Source organism: Peromyscus californicus, unplaced genomic scaffold (assembly GCF_007827085.1).
Source record: "Peromyscus californicus insignis strain IS unplaced genomic scaffold, ASM782708v3 Scaffold_14__1_contigs__length_90479793_seg_2, whole genome shotgun sequence".
NCBI lineage: Eukaryota > Metazoa > Chordata > Mammalia > Rodentia > Cricetidae > Peromyscus > Peromyscus californicus.
The window spans coordinates 67,919,665-67,941,392 of NW_026294436.1; the positions used below are offsets into that span (position 1 = coordinate 67,919,665).

The 21,728-nt window shown below is 43.9% G+C and overlaps 1 protein-coding gene across 12 annotated transcripts in view; it reads right to left on the reverse strand.

Annotated features, from left to right (window-relative positions):
• The window catches only part of Disp1 (dispatched RND transporter family member 1), a 169,084-nt gene extending 155,806 nt beyond the window's left edge, over positions 1–13,278 (reverse strand). For all 12 annotated transcript variants that reach the window (XM_052737886.1, XM_052737878.1, XM_052737890.1 and 9 more), the window contains exon 1: positions 13,078–13,278. The gene's annotated coding sequence lies outside the window, so the exon portion shown is untranslated. The remainder of the gene's footprint in view (positions 1–13,077) is intronic.
• Positions 13,279–21,728: the final 8,450 nt, after the last annotated feature.

Genomic DNA, 21,728 nt, shown 5'->3' on the forward strand with positions numbered 1-21,728 from the left:
ATACTTAAGCTGGACGGGCATTTCATAAAGCTAAATTCTCAATGGAGAAGCAGTCACATCAGCACAAAGGTCTGCACTCTAAGGGTTCCATACAACTACTACATAAACACAGTCTGCAGAGAAAGGCTGGACAGCAAACATGCTGGCATTATTCTAGGCACCCAAGTCCATGTGCCATTTCAGTTCTTCACCAACTCAAACATCTGATGATCAGCCAACCCAAGCTTAAAGCAGAACAGCCAGAAACAGAATGCAGAGGGTACAATCTCACAACTGTTATCACCTCTGAAAGACAGCATGTGATCTTATAAGGAAAATTTAGGAGCCTGTTAGCTTCAGCTAAATGGTTAACTGTTGATGCCAGGGACTATGTAGGGAAGACCAGTCAAACTATACTACAGCGATCTCAAAGATGGCAGACTAAGAAGAAAGTGGGGGAGGCTCTTATACCTAGTCATACACTGTATAATGTTCTTTTCATCGCAGTGACCTAAAGAAATAAAAATTAAGACCACTTACAAAGGGTTCTTTGAAACCATGACTTGATTTCATGGGTAAGCTATGTGGTTTGCAAGACCTGAAGATCAAGTCAGTGATACAGCAAATCCCATAGTCCACTTAAGGAAAAGTCAGAAATGGCATCTGGAGTTTATACTGGCTGTGCAAATGAATGTGCTCAGTTCTTACTCAGCATCACCACTTGAAAGCAAGCCATTGTCCCTTGAAATATTCATCTTTTCTATCAGAATTGACTGAAAAATATGGCCCAAAAACATCAAACTAATACCACCTGCTAGGAAATATATTTTTCCAGTGTTAGTAAGCAAAGCAAAACATCTCACTTAGGTAACAATATTACAAGATTACACTGGGGGGGGCGGGGGGGACGTGAAATGCTGCTCTCAAATTATTTTCTACTCCAGGATACCCTCCTAAATTCACTGCTAAATGAGTTTAAGAAGAAAATTACTCGGGAGGCAGAGGCAGGCGAATCTCTGTGTGTTCGAGGCCAGCCTGGTCTACAGAGCGAGATCCAGGACAGGCATCAAAACTACACTCAGAAACCCTGTCTCAAAAACACAGAAACAGAAAGAAAAAAAAAGAAAATTAATATAGGCATTATTTTCTTCCTTTCCACGGCCCCCCCACCCCCACTGAGACAGGGTTTTTCTGTGTAGCCTTGGCTGTCCTGGAGCTCACTCTGTAGACCAGGCTGGCCTCAAACTCACAGAGATCCACCTGCCTCTGCCTCCCGAGTGCTGAGATTAAAGGTGTGCGCCACCCCTGCCCGGCTCCTTGTTTTTTGTTTTCTAAGGAAGATTAGTATATTGGTTCACTGCAAAGGAGCGATGCGTTGAGCAATCAGTATGGTGCTGCTTGCATCCTGGGCATTATTTTTGGTAACATTTTTTTTTTCAATAAAAACCTCTTACAAATTTTTTTTGTTAAAAAGGAAAACTACATCTGAGCCTAAAATGCCTCCAGAAACACATTAAAAATCACATTGATAGAGAATTCATGAAGTAAGGTCATCATCTTTGAAAAGCTTCATTAAGAAGCTAAATCCTTAGAGCAAACTGCAAAGTTCCGATATGAATAAGTTTTGACACGTTCACGGTAATTCCAAGCTTCATGTCATGAATATTCTCAGCATTTGTCCCACCCACGCTACACAACACACAGAATCCTGAGTACAAAGTGAGTTGTGGAGCCTGTTCACCACAGAGGCAGACGTACAAGAAACAACACTTCCTTCCGTTAGAGGTCTGCCTCAAACTGCTGTTCTCCTTCCTTGATAAAGAAGGCAGTAAAGGTTCCAACAGCGGACGTTTTCAAAGGTGGTTTTGGAAATCTTTTGGAGCTGTTTCTTCCAACCTGTTTATTTTTTATGGCTCTCAATGAAAAAGGTTTGCCAGTTACTAGAATGCTGGACTAAAACCAAAAGTCCTCTCACACATCACTACTCCACTACCTTAGCTTAACACAAAATACTCCAAGGAAGGAGGTGACAAGGTGGTCTTGTTTCTGACATGTGAATATATGTCTGGAGATCACCTAAAACAAGCTGGGTTACAGTGTTGAGTATAGGACACCTACATCTCTGTCAATTATTGATCAGAGAGGCCCAGAGGCCACCTCAACGATACAGGCTATCACCATTGCTCTTGGTCGCCCACCAAAAGTAGATGGCAGAAATGCAATACTGGGGTGACTGCTATGGGGGTAACCAACCACTTTTCTGCTCGGATGTGAGGCCCAGTCCACAGTAAAAATTCATGCCTAGAACTGTAAACCTGATCAAAAGCCCATGGCTGCAGGTCGTAGGCCTAGTGAGGGGCCTACTATTATTTTCATAAATGGACATGGTATAAAACTACTTCCTAAGTATTTGTGATTATAACCACAGATTAATGCTGATCTCAGCCTCAGTGAGAGTAATTTCATTTGTAGTTGGCAATGGTTAACGGAGAGACTGATAAATGGCCAAAGTGCGGCGAGTGACTTTTGCACGCTCAGTATTAAATGGGACATCTCTCACTCCCTCCAAGGCTCTGGGACAATCCTGGAAGAGGGTATGGAGGAAGTAGAAAGCACGTGAGAACCTAAAGATGGAGAGGAGGGCTATAAAACACTGTTTCTAGACACAACATGGATGTTGCCTTCATGAACTACTCACAGCAGCTGTGGTCAGTTGCCTGCTTAACACCTCCCTGTCCACATCCCCTCCCATGTAGGAAGGAAGTCGCGAGACCCTATCCTTACCTGAAGAGCTGCTGGCAGTTAACTGCTGCTTGCAGAGTAGGAGTCTTGGTCTTTAGTGGGGTAGTCACTGGAAAACAGCCCATGCTCCAGTAAACATCCCCTCTCTCGCCCTCATGCAAGCAGCCCCAATGAAACTCAGAGGGTCACAAAAGAACAAAACAAATCAGAAGACAAGAAAGTGAGAGGGGGCTTGCTAGGAAGAAGGGGTTTGCAGGAGTAGTAAAGGGGAATAAGAGAGAGAGAACCATGGGCACTGAAAGGATGAAAATACCTTATCAACTTATGAAACTAATAAAAAGTATTTTAGTCAGGCAGTGGTGGCGCATGCCTTTAATCCCAGCACTCGGGAGGCAGAGCCAGGTGGATCTCTGTGAGTTCAAGGCCAGCCTGGGCTACAGAGTGAGTTCCAGGAAAGGCGCAAAGCTACACAGAGAAACCCTGTCTCAAAAAACCAAAAAAAAAAAAAAGTATTGGGGGCGGGAGAGATGGCTCAGTGGTTAAGAGCACTGGTTGTACTTCCAGAGGTCCTGAGTTCAATTCCCACCAACCACATGGTGGCTCACAACCATCTGTAATGAGATCTGGTGTCCTCTTCTGGCCTGTGTGCATAATAAAGTAAATCTTTAAAAAAAAAAAAGTATTTTAAGTGAGTGAAATCATTTTTTAATGTATGGTAGAGTCAGGCCAGGCAGTGGTGGTGCATGCCTCTAATCCCAGAGGTAGAGGCAGGCTGATCTCCATGAGTTCGAGGCCAGCCTGGTCTACAGAGTGAGTTCCAGGACAGCTAGGGCTATTAAACAGAGAAATCACGTCTCAAAAAAAGAAGACAAAAGGTATGGTACAGTCAAAAATGAACTACAAGAAATGTTCCAGGGTCAGAAACCATGAGAAAGTGCAAATCTAGTAATAAATGCCTATAATCCCAGAACTGGGCATGAGGCAGAATAGGAAGACAAAATTATGAGGATGTGGGAAAGGAAAGGAACCTCACTGTGAAGTCTAGTTGCAGCCTCTTGCCAGCTGAGAATCAAGACTTTTAATACAACTAACAACACCTGCTTAAGGCCTTTCACGCCAGCCATACAGCTGTAATTTCCCATAACTTCATCAGAAACCCCATCATAGCAAAATACATATCCTAGCCCTCTGCGCTCTTGGTTTGCTTTTCCGGCTGAAGTCTCATCAAAGGCATCTTCAGAGCCTCTCTAGAATCTCAACTATTGAAAAGAGAGAGGAAAAAGAGAGGAGAGTCCCTAGAAACCCACTGACTGATGACGTTATAAAAGCTTCCCAACCCTACATACAATCACCACAGGACACCTGAGCGTGCCTCTCCTTGAAGAAGCCACTCATGCCCTCAGATGTGCTCTCCTCTTCCCCTAAGGGCCCAACTCCGCTCCATCATGGCTCATCCTAAACTTTTCTTCCCGGAAGCTACAGATAGCACTTTACCTGAGTTGAGGTCCCTAGAAAACTCAAGGGCTCAAGATACAAAGGTGACAGTGAGAAGCTATGCTCTGTTCCTGCAGCCGCTGACATCCAAGGGTGTTCCAGGGAACACTGTGGTGAGTGCCCGCACTGACACCTACCTGCTCTGCTCTCCTCCTGGCTTCCATACTACCTTGCTTTCTTTGTGTCTTATTTGGGGTTTCTATTGCTGTGAGGAGACACCATGACCACGGCAACTCTTTAAAGGAAAACATTTAACTGGTGCTGACTTAGAATTTCAGAGGTTTGTTCAGTCCATTGTCATCATGGTGGGACATTGCAGCATGCAGGCAGACATGGTGGGACATCCTGGGAACTCCAGGACCTGAGAGTTCTACATCTTGATCCACAGGCAACAGGAAGTGAACTGTGTACCACACTGAGCACAGCTTGAGCAAAGGAAACCTCAAAGTCCACCCCCACAGTGACACACTTCCTCCAACAAGGCCACACCTACTCCAACAAGACCACACCTCCTAATAGTGCCACTCCCTTTAGGGGCCATTTTCTTTCAAACCACCACACTGTGACTATTTTCTGACCAAAGACCCACACAATGTTTAATATGAAAATATCACTGGTACCAAAGATTAAAATCCCCTAGAGTCACTACATTCCATTCTCGTGGCAGGTGGTACTGTACATGGTTTATCCAGAAGGACATCACCATAAAGACTGATCGATACACCAATATCCTAAGCCACTCTTCTGCCTCTAAGAGAGCCACCCGAGCCCCTGTAAAGGTAAACTAACTCTGGTGTTAACCTGAATTGAGGTCCCTAAAAGACAAAAGGGACCTTCAGGCTTCTGACTACAACGGTGTGATGCTGCGCCTCTATCCGCACCATTGCTGAGAAGAGGCAGAGGCGGGGTGCCAGCTTGAGACCTCCCTGGGCTACAAAGTAAGTCTCAGGGCAGCCTGGGCTATGTAAAGAGACTGCCTCAAAAAGAACAGAATGAACAAATACAGAGAGGTAAATAAGTTCTAAAGCCAGCAGGTCCTGGTGGCATCTGCACAGTCCTGGTGGTGAAAATCCACAGCGGGGTGCAGAAAATTGGTAAGAGGAAGTAAAACCTGGCAGTCTACACACAGTGCAGAGCCAGAAACCATCCCACACAAAGCTCCACAGTAGAGTAAATTCAAAAGTAATTTGTCATATAGATGATACACATAGAAGAATGATCAGGAGAAGAAACAGGTTGAATGTTAACAGCTAATCTAAACACTGTTATTTCTGAGGCTAAAAGATGAAGTCTTAAGAATCGTAACATAAAGATAGATGACATCAGAGGAAGTTGGTATTACTGTTCCTTATAGTAGGGAACAGAGGTTCCAAGAGCCATTTTGATTAGACAGCATGGTGCCCATACAGATATCCAGCATGGGCAAAGATGACTAACATTGGACTTCTGGGGGACTATGACTCAGAAAAAGGGAGGGGCTAACACCAATGTCTGGAAAACCCAAAAGCAAACAGCAATGTAATCTGTTATATAAAGAAGGCTACTTTTATGTGATGCTGGATAAATATGGCCTTGAGGTCAAAGGCAAGTGCTTTGATCTCTGCCAGCATGCCTGTGTGTGGCTGCCTGTAAGGCCTGTCTGTATCCATACCTATGTGTAGTCCGTGTGCCAGCATGTCTGTGTGTGGCTGCCTGTAAGGCCTGTCTGTATCCGTACCTATGTGGAGTCCGTGTGCCAGTCTGCCTGGGTGTGGCTGCCTGTAAGGATGTCTGTATCCATACCTATGTGTAGTCCGTGTGCCAGCATGCCTGTGTGTGGCTGCCTGTAAGGCTGTCTGTATTTGTACCTATGTGGAGTCCGTGTGCCAGCATGCCTGTGTGTGACTGCCTGTAAGGCTGTCTGTATTTGTACCTATGTGGAGTCCGTGTGCCAGCATGCCTGTGTACTGATGCATGGAGTCGGTTCTCCCCTTCCATCTGGATATGGGTTCAAGGGATTGAACTCAGGTTTTGAGGATGTTCCCACTTAGCTCTCTCACAGGCCTCTGAGGATTATTCTATTTTATAGAGCTAAACACTGCACTCTAAAATTTAAAAGAGTATAGTAAAAGCACTGTAGGTCAAGTATTTCCCAGTAATAAAGACAAAACAGTGAAAAGCTTTAACTCAACAATCCACATACAAACTATCCCCTTTCCACTCTCATGGCCAATTTTAAATCAACTTTTTTTTTCTCTTCTTCACAGGTTGTTTCTACAACGCTGCCATCTATATGTCCATTTAGAATAAAAATTAATTTCTCTATGTATCTAAAATAAACTGCCCCACAAAGTACCAGAAAAACCTATAACTGCTATTGGAAGAGAAGGCCACCCCCTCCAATAGGACAGCACAGGCAGTCATCCACAAGACAGGTCCTCTCAGCCTGGGGTGCGAACACTAAGAAATCAACAGCCAGGCACTAACATTGAAGGGGAACATTTATTACAATAGAAACGGACAGTCCTGCCTACATACACAGATTCCTATCAGAAAGGGCACGGGAGGGAGGGATCTATAGGGGGAACTCTCAAGGAAGGCTGCATTATGCATAACACAGAAGGCATCCGCTTGATGAATAGCATAGTTGTTAAAAAGCTAAATCCTGGACTTCAGGTTGCCTGGATTCAAATCCCAGCTCCAATAATTACTGTGTAGACAGGGCAGGCTATTCAGTCTCCATAAACCTCAGTTTCCGTGTCTGTAAATCTGGTATAATGGCTCTTAATGGGATTGTAATGAAGACTAGATGAGACAGGACGAATTCAAAACCAGAGATCAGCATGCACTAAACAGTTAGTAATTGTTAGTAGTCGTCTAATTAAGACTAATCTCTTTTATAAAACAGATCTGAAATGCCAAAAGCACCTAAACAATGGTTAATAAATTGTATTTTAGTTGCCCACTTCCTAACAGGAGTAGATGACACTAATATCCATCACACAGTCAGCAAATAGAAAATCCTGGAAGCCAGCAACAACTAGAAATTAAATCCTTTTTTAAAAGGTTACTATTCAGTAAAGGCCCTAATAATCAGGTTACAATACTAAGGACATGTTTCTACGTTACGCTGCTGCTAAAGCTACCCATCAAGGAAAGCGTCTGGCTAAATCAACCACAGGACAGCCAAAGGAAACCAAAAAGAGCCACTTATTTGGTAAGTACAGTACTTCAGTCCTCCCCTCAAATACCTAACCTGCATGAGAGAAGGGGGAAAAGGCAGAGTGACAAGATATCAGACATGGGCAATTTAAAATGCCTTAGCTCCTTGAGGTTTCAAAGACTAAATAACATACTTACTGCAAGTAATCATAAATGTTACATTTGGCCTTTAAAAGTGTTTTTAATGATTTACTTTTTATTTATGAGTCTATGTGTGTAAATATGTGCAAGGAAACCAGAAAAAAAAAAAGGCATTGGATTCTCTGGAGCTGGAGTTACAGGCAGTGGTGAGCTGCCATGAGGGTGCTGGGAACTGAACCTGGGTCCTCTGAAAGAGCAATAGTACGTGTCCTTTAAACTAATTGTTAATTTAACCAATTAGGGCTAGGGCTATATAGCCCAGGGGTAGGACATCTTTCTAATACACATGAAGCCCTGGGCTCAATTCTCACATTGAAAAGAAAAAGATGAACACAAACTGTATATGTGTTTCTGGTGTTTTTGCATAAGCTCATTCGCAAAGTCAAAGCACTTGACCCTGAAGCTTAAGAAAACCTAAGCAGCATCCAGGAACGAGCCACCTCTGTCTAAAACCTAAGACCAGTCAGGCCACATCTTCCACCCACGCCTGAGGGGACCTATTTGAGAACAAACTGCTAACTGTCAACCACAGCCATCGGCATCACCTATACAGGCTTCTAGGACAGGAATCTAATAACTACTTACTTGATAGCCACTAATTCATTCTTCATTTCAAAGTAGCCTTTTTTTATCTAGGTTTAAAACTGTCTAAAGTAACTTTCTTTGCAACAGATGGAAATGAATTCATTATTACTCTACACTATCCTTTTCAGCTGGCAATAACTTGTGGTTGTAGAGAGAAAAAAAAAAAAGCTGGGTGATTTTCATCAGAGTTTGGATTCTAGCCCTGCCCTGCAGCATGCTGTCAGATGAGGTGTTCCAGCCTCACATTCCAAGGAAAATGGATTTCTATGTGAGCAGCCCCCCCACCCCCCCACCCCCGTGTTAACTGCCACCTCACTTTCTGCACAGCGCAAACATGTCCAAAGTATATACTACTTTCAACCATCCTTCATGCTACATTAATTGAAGTAGCATCCTTGGAAGAACTGACCAATTATAAGCTAACTGCATCCAATGAAAACTTAAAGTGAAACACATGGAATAAAACAAGTGGCTAAAACAACCTAGTTGTGCACAGATGAAATAAAAATCCTCCCTCCTGTACTTTAGGTTCACACACACACACACACACACACACACACACACACACACACACACACACACACAAAATTAAGGTGCTTTTGAAAAAAGAAAACAATGTATACTTCCCCAGGAAAGGACTTTAAAACATGCTCCAGCATTCACTCTAACACAGAATTATACAAAGTACCTTAACCTCTCCAGAAGTGAAATATAAATATCTGCTGTCTTAGTTTGCTTCTCTTGCTGTGATAAAGCACTGACTGAAACCAACTTGGGGATGAAAGGATTTTTTTACTGGCTTACATATCTCAATCACAGTCCATCACTGAGGTTAAGCCAGGACAAGAACTCAATCAGGGCAGAAAGCTGGAAAAATTTCTCTTCACAGTCCTGGACTACAATTGATTAACAAATGGCATTGATGTTACTACCAAGATTCAGCTCAAATTAATGCCTAAAATCTGGCAACCTTCTAAAAGACCATTTAGATCCTACAATGCCCCCAGCGTCTCCTTAAAACCCTGTGGGAGAGGGTTTCCAAACTCCTGCCCCACAGAGTTTGCGGGTTCCATTAGCACCTGTTTCTTTACCACCAACTTCTTCCAGAAAGAGAACTCTGAACAACTTCTCCGGGTCCTTGTGGTCCCTGTTCTTAAGGCCTATCCCCATGAATGATGCAATAATTAGCTTATACTTGCAAAAATTCTTCAAACTCCATGGGCAGCACACATCATGATGTGCCCTAAATGGACATGTCAACAACAAGAAGACTACAAAATCAACTGCTGAATCTCCAGCCTGAATGTGTCACTCCCTCAGATGAGATGATTAGTGCCCTCCTCTATCGCTCCCCATCTACCTATTCCCCTGAGGCAGGATCTCTCCTTGAAGTTAGGCTAGGCTGGAAGTCAGCTAGCCCCAGGAATCCTTCTCTGTCCTGCTAGAAGCTGGGGTCCCATGAGTTCTGGGATCAGAACTCTGGTCCTCAGGGTTATGCAGCAAGTGCTGTTAATCACTGAGCTATTTCTCAGCCCCCTTAAAATAAACCTTTAAATCATAATAGTAATAATACACATACGCTCATTCATTTTTTTTCCTGAGAAACCCTAACTGATACACTAAAATAGTAAAAGTCAAATGGGTACTTTTTAAAGTCAGGGTTGATAAATGTATCCTTCTAACCCTTCAAATATGACAGCATGTTACAGAAATGCGGACTGCTATTCCTAAGTTAGTACTTTCAATGCAATGCCAACACATTAGCAATGCTATTATCTCACTATGATCATGAATCATTAATCACTATCATCGACCCAAACCAGCCCTGACTCAATACAAGATTTATGGAAGAAGTATTTTAAATGCAGAAGACCAAGCTAAAAATAATCATTAACAAATGAGTTAGAAAATAGACACCAAAATATACCACAACAAGCAAAAATAATAACCTTCCTAGCATAAGGAGATAAAAATTAACAAATATGCATGAAATTTTTCAGTTTAAAAATCATTAATAGCGCCGGGCGGTGGTGGCGCACGCCTTTAATCCCAGCACTCGGGAGGCAGAGCCAGGCGGATCTCTGTGAGTTCGAGGCCAGCCTGGTCTCCAAAGCGAGTTCCAGGAAAGGCGCAAAGCTACACAGAGAAACCCTGTCTCGAAAAAAACCAAAAAAAAAAAAAAAAAAAAAAATCATTAATAGCAATACAGGGGATCAGACCCACACTGAGTTCCTACACAAGTTGAGGGCACTTTGGATACCAAACAACACAGGGACAGATGTGTCTCTTAAGTTTTAGTGCAATCTGGAACTCCCAATAACAATGAACATCTGGTAATAGTATGGAATGATGTCCACTTTTCAAGAAGAAATAGTCTAGCAATTTGCTGCCTTCATTCCGGCAAAGATAATAATATAGACAATTACAAAACAATGTTGTTTAGAGGTAGCAAATTATACACAAATTTCCAATAAAAATGATAAGCTCTACCTCAATTACAAACACTTTTAGCTTGCTCCTGGGTTCTTCTTTTCCTTAGGGACTCAGCATAATGGACTCTGCCCTTCTTAACAGAGCCACAGTCTTGTGTAGCTGCTCTGACTCCCCTTGGAGTCACTGAGGCCAGAGTCACCTTGGTCACTATGAAAGGAAAGGACTAACTCAGTGAGGGAGAAAAGAAAAAGACTGTCTGTAAGAGACGGATGGACTGTGCCTCAGCCATCCGTGGTGGCTCTGGAGTGTCTCCTAACCCACAAAGTTGTGTTTCTCAGCCATAGCCAGTTCTCTGGATTAGATCAAATGACCAGGAATTTGACCTCTAACTAGGACAAGCAGGTAACTGGGAATGTGCTATACAATAATAGAGCTGATAGCCAGAAGGCATTGAACCAACGAACTCAGTTGCTTGATATATATTACAAATTGGTGACTACCCAAACAAAACATTTAAATACATGTGTATGAAGGCTGTCTGAATTACCACTGCTTGGGCAGTTCTCCCTCAACAGACACACATCATGCAGTAGAAATAAAAAGAAAATGTGAATCCATACACACAAATAACTAGCAATTTGCTGCCCCTAGTCAAAAATTCTCACTAACACAGCTAACTATGAAATCAAAATCATACAGGATGCAAAGAATATATCTAAAGGGAAAACCAAGCAATTTATTCAACAGTTACATCAAAGAATAAACATCCCAATGATTTCCCAAACCCAAGAAACTTCAAACCTTTCAGATCTACAACTAGAAACCTACCACAGAAGGCAAGCATTCTTGCATTTTAAGGATGAACACTTCCACCACCTAAGAGCTATAAAGATTTGAGTATTCTCAAGGGCTTTCTCTTTTAAAAGTCAGGGGAATGGGAGGATGGGGGGAAATTGCTATAGGTTTTTTTTTTGGTTTGGTTTGGTTTTTCGAAACAGAATTTCTCCGTGTAGTTTTGGTGCCTGTCCTGGATCTCACTCTGTAGCCCAGGCTGACCTCGAACTCACAGAGATCGGGCTGCCTCTGCCTCCCAAGTGCTGAAATAAAAGGTGTGTGCCACTGCCCGGACTCCCTACAGATTTTAAATCAAGATAACATGCTAAAATAAAATCAAGCCTTATCAGATAAGCAACAAATCTACCCCCCAAGAAATGAAATTAAGGGGCTTGGAGAGATGCTGCAGCCATTCAGAGCACGGGCTGCTGTTCCAGAGGACCTCATTTGGATTCCCAGCACCTACATAGCAGCCCACAACACGAGTTCCAGGGACCATGACGCCCTTTTCTGGTCTCTATGAGCACCAAGCCTGCATGTGGAGCACAGACATATAGGCAGGCAGAGCATCCATTCATAAAATAATTTTTTAAAGAAATTAAATGAAGACATGCAAAAAAAAAAAATCAACACAGCAGTTAGCACAGTAACTTCCGAAGACTTCATTCAATGTCTTCATTAATACGTTAAAACACTGGGTAAGGGACCATCCTATACTGGTAAACATCAGCTGTACCACTCAACATACCATTATCACAATAACCATCTCACTGGAGCGGAGCACAGATTCAAGGTCACCAAGACGTTCTAGTAAGTTAGTGGGATACTATGATATCAATAAATATACAGTGTTTTCTGGTTTGTTTCAAATAGCTCAGGTCAGATCACTAAGTAAGATTTAAGTTACCTGTACTGACAAATACAGGGGGCGGGGGGGGGGGGGGCGGCGTGTGTGAAACTAAGATTCTAACTCTTGGGATGTGAAACACTTGAAACAATTCTTACAAATCAGCCTCCATCAGTGACAGTACCCTGGCTTTCCCTAGCTACGCCCCGTATGTGGCAAAAATCCAATCTATTTAGCATCTAAAAACGTGTCACTATGCTGGGAAGCAAACAGCAGGTCGTAAAGTGCAAACGTGAAGGTGCTGGCCTTCTCCAGACATTGCGAGTTCATCCCACGACAAAGGGAGTGGGACAACCTGAACTCGCAAGGTAGAGCAGAGTCCAAAACGAAAACTTCAGTAGGCTTGCTTGTCTGAATCAAAGGCATGAAGTCCTGTGAGTCTGACAAAGAAAGGTAGCCTGAGTTGGAGCTAGGTGAAGGAAGAGTTCAAGTTTTCCCTGTGAATGTAGAATATTTTCCAAAGCCCACAGGAAGAGGGGAAAGACTGAAGAGAGAGAAAGAAACAGTATTGCAAAGAAAGCGATGGTTGCTGAGCATGCAAGCCGCGGCTGGTCATCTCGCAGATGGGTTAGGTCAAGACGTCCTTCTCATCTTCGACCCCGACGGAGAAGAGAGCTGGCCCTGGAGCCTCCCCCTGCAAGCCCCCTAGGCCACCTCCGGCCACCTTCCCCACAAGCTGCGGGACGCGGACACACCCCCATGGAGGATGTCACCTCGGCCTCCTCAGCCCCTCGCAGCGGCCCTGCGCCAGCCGTCCTCACCCCGGAGTGCCGGCTCTCCCGCGCCGACTCCCGCGTGCCTCCCCGGCCTCCCCCGAACCGCGGCACGGGGCGACGCAGCGCCGAGAAGCATCCACACGGACCCCGGGCGTCCGGGACACTGAGGCTCCGAACTCAGCTCCAGGCGGAGCTCGCGAATCCTGGCCCGGAGCCGCGCTTCCGCCTGGCGCGGGCCGCGGTCGCCAGCGGGACCGGAAGTCCCGCCTCTGGCTCCTGGGCCCAGGCCTCCCGCTACTCCAAGCCGCTGCAGCTGGGCTGGGGTGTGGAGGCGCGTGCCTCTCTGCCTTCTCGGGCTCCCCGTGGTATGTCACTTAGCCGGTCTGCAAATGCTGGGCCAAGTGTCCACCAGATGACTCAGGCACACACTCTGGTTGAAAGTTGAGTAAACAAAAGCAGTGGCTAATCACACCACGAGGGAGTAGATTTTATTTCATTAATGCAGAGATTTATCTTCTCCATCACTCAGGAAACAGGAAAAATGGTGAACAGAGAACCGCAGCTTGACGGGCTGTCTAGTTATCTTTTATCTCTTGTTTTCTATTAAACCCTACTTTAATTTCAGAACTCTGAAGATGGACTCCATTGAAGACGAGTGTTACTCCATCTCCTTATCCCTCTTCCCAATGAAGCAACATTGAATAATTCTCCTTTTTCTGCTTTTCCCTATTATTTTGGGTCCTTCCATTGGTTTATTGAGGATAGGTGGCTGTACCTTGTTTGTTGGGGTACAAGCTGTAATCCCTCAAGTAACACAAGTTTTTAAGAGCTGTGTTGTAGAGAGTTGAGCAAGAAGATTGCCTATGAACAACAACTTCAGTTGAGACTAAATTAAAGAATGAGTAAGGGTGAAGGTAGGCAAGGACATGCAGGATACCAGGAAGTGAGAGCCTGCCTTGTACAGGTAGCTGCATAGAAGTGGGGTCAGTTCGGCAAGAACAAACCTAGACAAGGCCAGATGATGCTCAACTTTATACAAAAAACAAACAAAAAAACCCTTGGAGCTTCCAATTTCATAACAACAAAATCAATGCAGTCACTAGTAGAATAGACAAAACAGTGAATCGTGGTTTTTCCGGAAGTGACTGTCCTGGTTATCAAAAAAAAAAAAAAAAAAAAAACAAACCAGAAACCTGATAGTGGGGATTTTAGGCCAGTGATTACGGTATTTACCAAAGTGCATGAAGCCCTGGGTTTGCTATCCAGCATCACAGAAGCTGGGCACAGTGATGCACACCTAGAAAGTCAACACTCAGGCGGCAGAGGCAAGAGGATCAGTAGCTGAAAGTCATCCTCAACTACAAAGCTAGTTTGAGAGCAGCCTGGATACACAAGACAGGGAGGAAAGGGGCAGGGACCAGGGGAAGAGGATAGATGAAAATAAACGCCTGGAAGAAGCCATGGGTAGAAAGACAGTCTTCCCTGTGAGTGTTTTCTCAAATAGCCATACCCAGATGGAAAAACAGCGAGCAAATGCTAAAACCCTCCCAAGGCCCAGATCTTTGAGGTTGCCTCAACCAACAGAGATGCCAACCAAAGGGAGGAGCCAGGGAAGAGCAGACTTTGTGGACAGCAGTGAGGACTGTTGATTCTGTTGCTGTTTTTTACTCACTATTGGGGTTACATAGGCTTCTGGCATACCAAGCTCTCCTTTCTCCTTATTTTCTTCCTTTTAAAACAAGCTTTTACTATGTCACCCAGGCTAGCCTTGAACTCATGACCCTCCTGCTGCATCCTAGACCAGATCTTTAACACTCCTTGTCTCAGGAACTTCAAGTATGGCATAGGAACATACAGAGAGAAGACAGCCATTAGAACTGAGTCTCGCATGTGGCAATGTCCTAAAGAAAAGATCTATGAGCAAACACCTTTGCCAAGGACCCAGTTTCCTTGCTCTGTTTCCTTAGATTACAAGAAGTATCTGTATATATTTTCAAGTCATTTTGTTTTAATATCCAGAGAGCATTTTGCTATCTGTAGCCAAATAACCTTAAGGAATGTATCCAGATCATGTCCTTGTTTAAGATAATCTGCTTCTCAACCCATCCTCATTCTCATAGAAAACCAGACCAGATATTAACACTTAACCCAAACAGGGCCAGGGAAATTTCTTCTGCACTAAGGTTGGTCTCAATTTGCACGCTGAAATCAATATGTCATGTAAATCTAGAATTAAATTAGACATATGTAAGATGTCCAAAGATGGGGGAGAGGCATAAAGAATGAGGAAGAAGTGAAGATTTGGAAGAGAGAGGTGTAGAAAAAGAAGAATTATTAGAGAAAAATTGCCTTAGGTCCAATCTTCCCAGTTTTTGATCCCCAATGCCTTGCAAGGTGAAGCTGGGCTTCCTGGCCTTAAATTCTATGGAAATTCTGCATTCTCCCAGCAAATACCCCCATTTAACTACAGTGGGTAGGTTACTATTCCCAGCAATCATATAACTAGTCAGCAATTCACAGGATACAGGGGACTTGTTCATTCCATGGTACCCACCTGAGCTTGGAGGACCACATCTCTCCCCAGCCTAGGACAGGAGTTTTCGTGCCCTCCTGTGGGTATCAGATCTTCAGATAACTGTCGCAATGACCACAGTCTGTGACAGAATCTTGTAATCAGGGCATAAAGCTGAAGGGAGACTAAACTAAAAACCTAGCTAGGTACAGTGGTTTCCCTAAGACCAAACAACTCAATGGGCCCTGGGACAGGCCCAGTTCAAAATCTTCGCTCTTCCAGTCCTGATCATCCCAGTGTGTTGAGCTTCTGTATGGAAAAGGCTTCGTTGCTTTTCTCATTATTGTGATAAAACCTGAAAGAAGCAACTTAGGTGGGGGAGTAGGAGGGTAGTTTAGATGGTGAAGGGGACTCCTGCACAGTGGGGGCTCCCTTCCAGAACCCGACTCAGGCACAAACCACACCCAAACACCTGTTTTCACAGAGAGACCCTTTACTAAGCAGGGAAGAAAAGTTAAAGTGGCTACTTCCGACTCAGGCAGAAGAACAGCAGCAAATGACCTTGCAGGTGTCATTCTTAAGAGGAGAAGAAGGGGGAGGTCTGTGTTAGAATGGGCTAGGATGGGGTGGTAAAGGAGACAGAGAAAGGAGAGGGGGAAGGGGACAAGGAAAGGGAACAGGGGGATTTGTCCCAGGGGAACGAAGGACTGCCTCTGGACAGAGAGGAGACAGATGTGGCACATAGGAAAATGACAGTTTATAAAAGTAAAAGTGGAAACCCTGTATTAGAATGGAGTGTTTAAAATTAAAATTGGGAATGTTAATTAAGGTAGCTAAAGGGAGCTTTTGATTGCTGGACTTCAATACTTTGATAGCTGGACCTTGGTAGTCAGCCTCAGGAGGAGGAAGTGGCCAAATAAGGGAACAGACCTTGGTGGCTAGCTTTAGGAATGTAAGCTAACGGTTTTTTAGCAAGGCAGAGGGAATGGGATGAAGGGCACGGCCTGCCAGAGCCGCATGTTCCAGTGGGCTGGTGTCTCTTCAGATGGTAAGATCCATTACGGGAGGGAAGGCGCTGTAGATATGGTAGTGCAAGTGTGAGGCTGCTCACTTACATAACTATAGATTGGGAAGCAGACTGTGGCCAGAAGTTGGGCTGGGCTATAGTCCTCAAAGCCTGCATACCTCTCTCCTGTGGACCCACTTGCTCCATCTAGGCCCCACCTCCTAACGATTCCACAACTTCTCAAAGCAGTGTTACCAGCTGAGTGTTCAAATACATGAGCCTATGGGGGACATTTTTCATCCAAACTGTAATAAAGTGCTATCCTCAGAGAAGCAACTGTGAGAACTTTAAGACTCATCGGTTTCCTCCCACTGGCCTCTTGGTCTTTAGAGTTTACCCATATCTCTACAACAGCATCACTAGGCTACAGAATTATGAGAACTGTCCAGGAACACTTGAGAGACATCAGATAGCAGACAGGTTCCTTCAAACCTGGAAAGAAAAGTTTAAGAGGTCTCCTAGCTTTTTGTTTCCAGTACTTATAAACTGTCTCAGACAGATAAATGCGCTAATTAACAGAGCTAATAAGGTTAATTATTTATCAGACCTAATCCCCATATTACAATCTCCTCAGTGCATGCACAAAATTTGTCTTATCCTTATTTTTCCACCAATGTAAATATCAAGACCATTAGCAGTTCTATCAAAAACTATACCCTCTCCCTTTGCACATGCACCACTGCCATAATTCACGGCAAAATCAACAGCCTATTTCCTGCTATGTTAACCAATTGATGGAAGGATATATCAATTAGAAGCAATGGATCGGGTACTAATTAAGATGAGCTAGTATTCTCCAATTAATAATCCCAACTCCACTGCAGCTGACTAGTGGCAAGGGCTTGTCCATGAAGACTTTAATGTTCTATGCTCCAGTAATTTCAGAATAAAGGGAAAGACGATGCCCTACTAACCTAAGAGTGCTGTTTCCTTCTAAAGCATGGTCTGTCTCAAAAATGTCTCAGTTTAATTGAGCATTTTGTTTGGTTTTCACGCTTTATTTACTGTGTATACACGAATGCACATGGGCTTACATAAGTGTGTTTGATGGTACCATGTGTGCCCCAGCTCATGTAGACGTCAGAGGACAACTTTCAGGCATTGGTTCTCACCCTCTACCTTGTCAACAGAGGGTTTCTCTTGTTCTTTCTGCGTGGACTCCAAGCTAGCTGATCCACATGCTTCTGGCCAATTCTTTCTTTGCCTCTCTTCTTGTCAGAGGAGCCATGGTGTTACAGATGCATGCCACCACATCTCACTCTTTTATGTGGGTTCCAGGGATCAAACTCACGTTGTCAAGCTTGCATGGCAAATGTTTCCACCTGCTGAGCCATCTCTTGTAGCCCAGGCTGGCCTCAAGCTCACTATATAGCCAAGGCTGGCTTTGAACTCCTGATCGTCCCACATCTACTTCCTAACTGCTGGGATTATATGAACTACCAAGCCTAGATAATTGAAGTATTTAAGAACATGACTTCTGATACTTTAATCTAGTTGTTTTTGTGGTAAGTAATATTATCTTGCCATTTATGTTAGTTATCTTCCAATCAGTGACGAAAAAAAAGAAAGAAACAAATAACTTGTATGGAAAAAGATTTGTTTTTGCTCATTGTTCCAGCTCGTCACTGAGGCCTGTGACAGAGCAGTGTGTCGTGACAGAAGGGCAGGGCAGAGAGCACCTGCTCACCTCATGGCAGCTGGACAACCAAGAGAGAAGGGCCAGGACCCCAACATCTCCTTCAAGAGTACATCCTCAGTGACCCAGCTTCCTTCCCCTAATCCCACATCCTAAAGGTTCCTTTACCTCCTAATAGCACCACATGTAGGGGACCAAAGCATTAAGTTCCAAGAAGGCTTTGGGAGATAATCAACATCCAAGGCATAACACCATTGCGACCATTTATTCAGGTACTTGGGAAGCGGAAAGTTCATTGGCCATGTCACTCACCCATCACCCCTGTCTTCACTGGCTTTCTTTGCTGTGATAAACACCATGACTAAAAGCAATCTGGGGAGGAAAGGGGTTATTTCACCTCAGAACTTAGGAAGTCAGGGCAGAAGCTCGAGGCAGAAACTAAGCAGAGACCAGAGAGGAATGCTTACTGGCTTGTTTCACAGCTCAGGTACCGTTGTCATACCACACAGGACCACCTGCCCACAGTAGACTGGTCCCTCCTGCATCAATCATTAATCAAGAAAATGTTCTGTGGATTAGTCTACAGACCAGTCTGATGGAGGCATTTCCACAATTGAGCTTCCCTCTTTCCAGATGACTCTAGTTTGTGTCAAGTTGACAGAACCATCCAGCACACCGGGCAGTGGTGGCACATACCTTTAATCCCAGCACTCCGGAGGCAGAGCCAGACGATCTCTGTGAGTTCGAGGCCAGCCTGGGCTGCAGAGTGAGTTCCAAGAAAGGCACAAAGCTGCACAGAGAAACCCTGTCTCAAAACAAAACAAAACAAAAAAAAACAAACAACAAACAACAACAACAAACGCTATCCAGCAAAACCACCATTCATTGCTGAGACTCGTTCAACTTTCCAAACCGAAACTCCATGCCCATTAAACAATAACTTCCTATTCTTCTCACACATATGGATTTTAGACAAATTATATAGGTATATCCTATACAAAACTTTCAACGGCAATTCACACTCTTTTTTTTTTTCCGTGTGTGTAGTATTTAGGGATGTATGTATTGTGTTCTCATATGAGATAGGCACTCACTGTGTGGACATGTGTGTTTGGGTGCTGGTATGCGTGTGTGTGTGTGTGTGTGTGTGTGTGTGTGTGTGTGTGTGTGTGTGTATAGACCAAAGGTCACATAGGATGTCTTCCATAATGATCCTCCATACAGAGGCTGAAGCTTACCACTACAGCTAGGGTATCTAGCCACCTTGCTCTCAGAATACCCTGTCTCTACTTCCAAAGAACTGGGATCACAGGTGGCCCAGCACACCCATCCAGCTTTTACAAGGGTTCTGGGAATCCAAATTCTGGTCCTCATGCTTCAGTAGCAAGGGCTTCATCCCCTGAGCCATCTCCCTAGCCCTCATACTCTTCTCGAAGTAAACGTATTCATAACCAGACATAAGATAATGCCCTTACCAACTCTGTCCTGTGGAATTCAAATGAAGCAGGTGGTTTCCATGGGGACACCCTGCAGAGTAATCAGGTATTTCTGTCTCTGACCTCTTGATGACTGAAACCAATGAAAACTCCAAATGTAAGAGAGAAACACAGCAGGAACCTTGGTATTATACCCATTAGCTGAACGTCTGGATGGGTGTGTCCATAAGGACAAGTTAGTCATTTGAAACTGTGGTCCTATTTGTCTTTCTTCAGCCACAATGGGCACACCCACACCAATGACTGCCATACAACAATGGGCATTGCCACATGAGTGACTGGCATACAAACCTCATTTTGTTTCCTCCCTGAAAAAAAGAAAATCAAAGCTAAGCAGGAATAGTCCTGCTAACAAAAAAACCTTTATCTACTCAATTCCAACACAACTAGCAAATAAATAAATAAATAAATAAATAAATAAATAAATAAATAAATAAGGCGTTTTTCTGTAAAATTGCACTCCGTAGCCTGATAATTGAAATAGACCCACAGCTCTAACTTAGAAATCTCACAACTAGGTAGGAAATGAATGTTCAGGGCTGAGCCTCAGGATGGTAAGAAACATATTTGTAGGACAGGGATATAGCTTTGTGGTAGAGCCCTTCCCTAGCATGCTGGGAACACCGAGGACATTTTTTTTTCCAGTTAAAATGCCTCTCAGGCATATCCATCCTCTTATCAGGACACAAATTGTCATCTACAAGCTCATACTTGAAACAATGCAATTGCCAATAAATAAATAGACAGTTTTTTTAAGTCTCATTATGTTTTCAGTAAGTTTTGCATTAGGCTGAAGTCATAGTTAATCATGACCACATGTGTAGTGTGGGTGGGACACCCCTGAACTTTTTTAGGGGAGACTCACCTTCTCTACAGAAGTTTGTTGGTTTGTGAAGAAGTCACTTCCTTTATTTTCAATCTCCTTTCAGAAAGTTAAAAGAAAATATGGTAGTTTGAAAGAAAATGGCCCCCAAAGGGAGTGGCACTAATGGGAGGTGTGACCTAGTTGAAGTAGGTGTGGTCTTGTTGGAGGAAGTATGTCACTGTGGAGGCGGGTTTTGAGGTCTCATATTCGCTTGATCCATGCCCAGTGAGACAGACCACTTCCTGTTGCCTGTGCAAGATGTAGAACTCTCAGCTACCTCCCCAACACCATGTCTGCCTGCATGTCCCACCATGATGATAATGGACTGAACCTCTTAACTGTAAGTGAGCCAACCCTGATGAAATGTTTTCCTTTATAAGAGTTGCTGTGGTCGTGGTGTCTCTTCATAGCAATAGAAACGCTAACTGAGACAGCAGGCTAATTGCATTTTCCTTGCTGGGGCATGACAGAACCATAGAAGGTTCTTCTTTCTTACCTAGACTGTCATGTCGAATTTTGATCGTGGAGGAACACAACCTAGAGAATGTTAAAGAAACATATGTGACATTGCTGAAAAATGGAACATGTGGACCACATGTACAAGTAAATACTGAGAGAGTGCTAGCCTCTCTGCACACATCCTTTTCAATGTTTGTCCAGTGGAGCTAAGTGGCTCCGTTTCTTGAGCTATCCCTGTTTCCTGGCCACCCCTACCCTCTTTAGCCTCCCTCCTTCCTCTCTTCCTCCTCTCTCTTCCCCCATCTCCCTTTCTTTCTCCTTTTTTTTTTTTTTTAAGACGGAAGGAGGCTGGAGCAATCAAATTAAATTCTAGAGATCCAGTTCTTTAACATGCAACATGCTAACTACACTTCAGGTACACATTAGACATAGACTCCATGCTCTGCTAAAGATGATACTGGGTTTACAATCTGTCTCCACACTGCAGATATTTCTCCTTTGCCAGTAGCTCCCTGTCAGACTTCGCCAACAGGAAGTACAGAAGGAGAGTAGAAGCCCCAGGCAGAGAAGGGGCTAGCTGTTTTCCTATCAGCATTACCCGAGGCCTTTCATCTTAGAAGTAGCCAGGAGGACCAGGTTTACCTTGCTTCCAGAACCTGCGT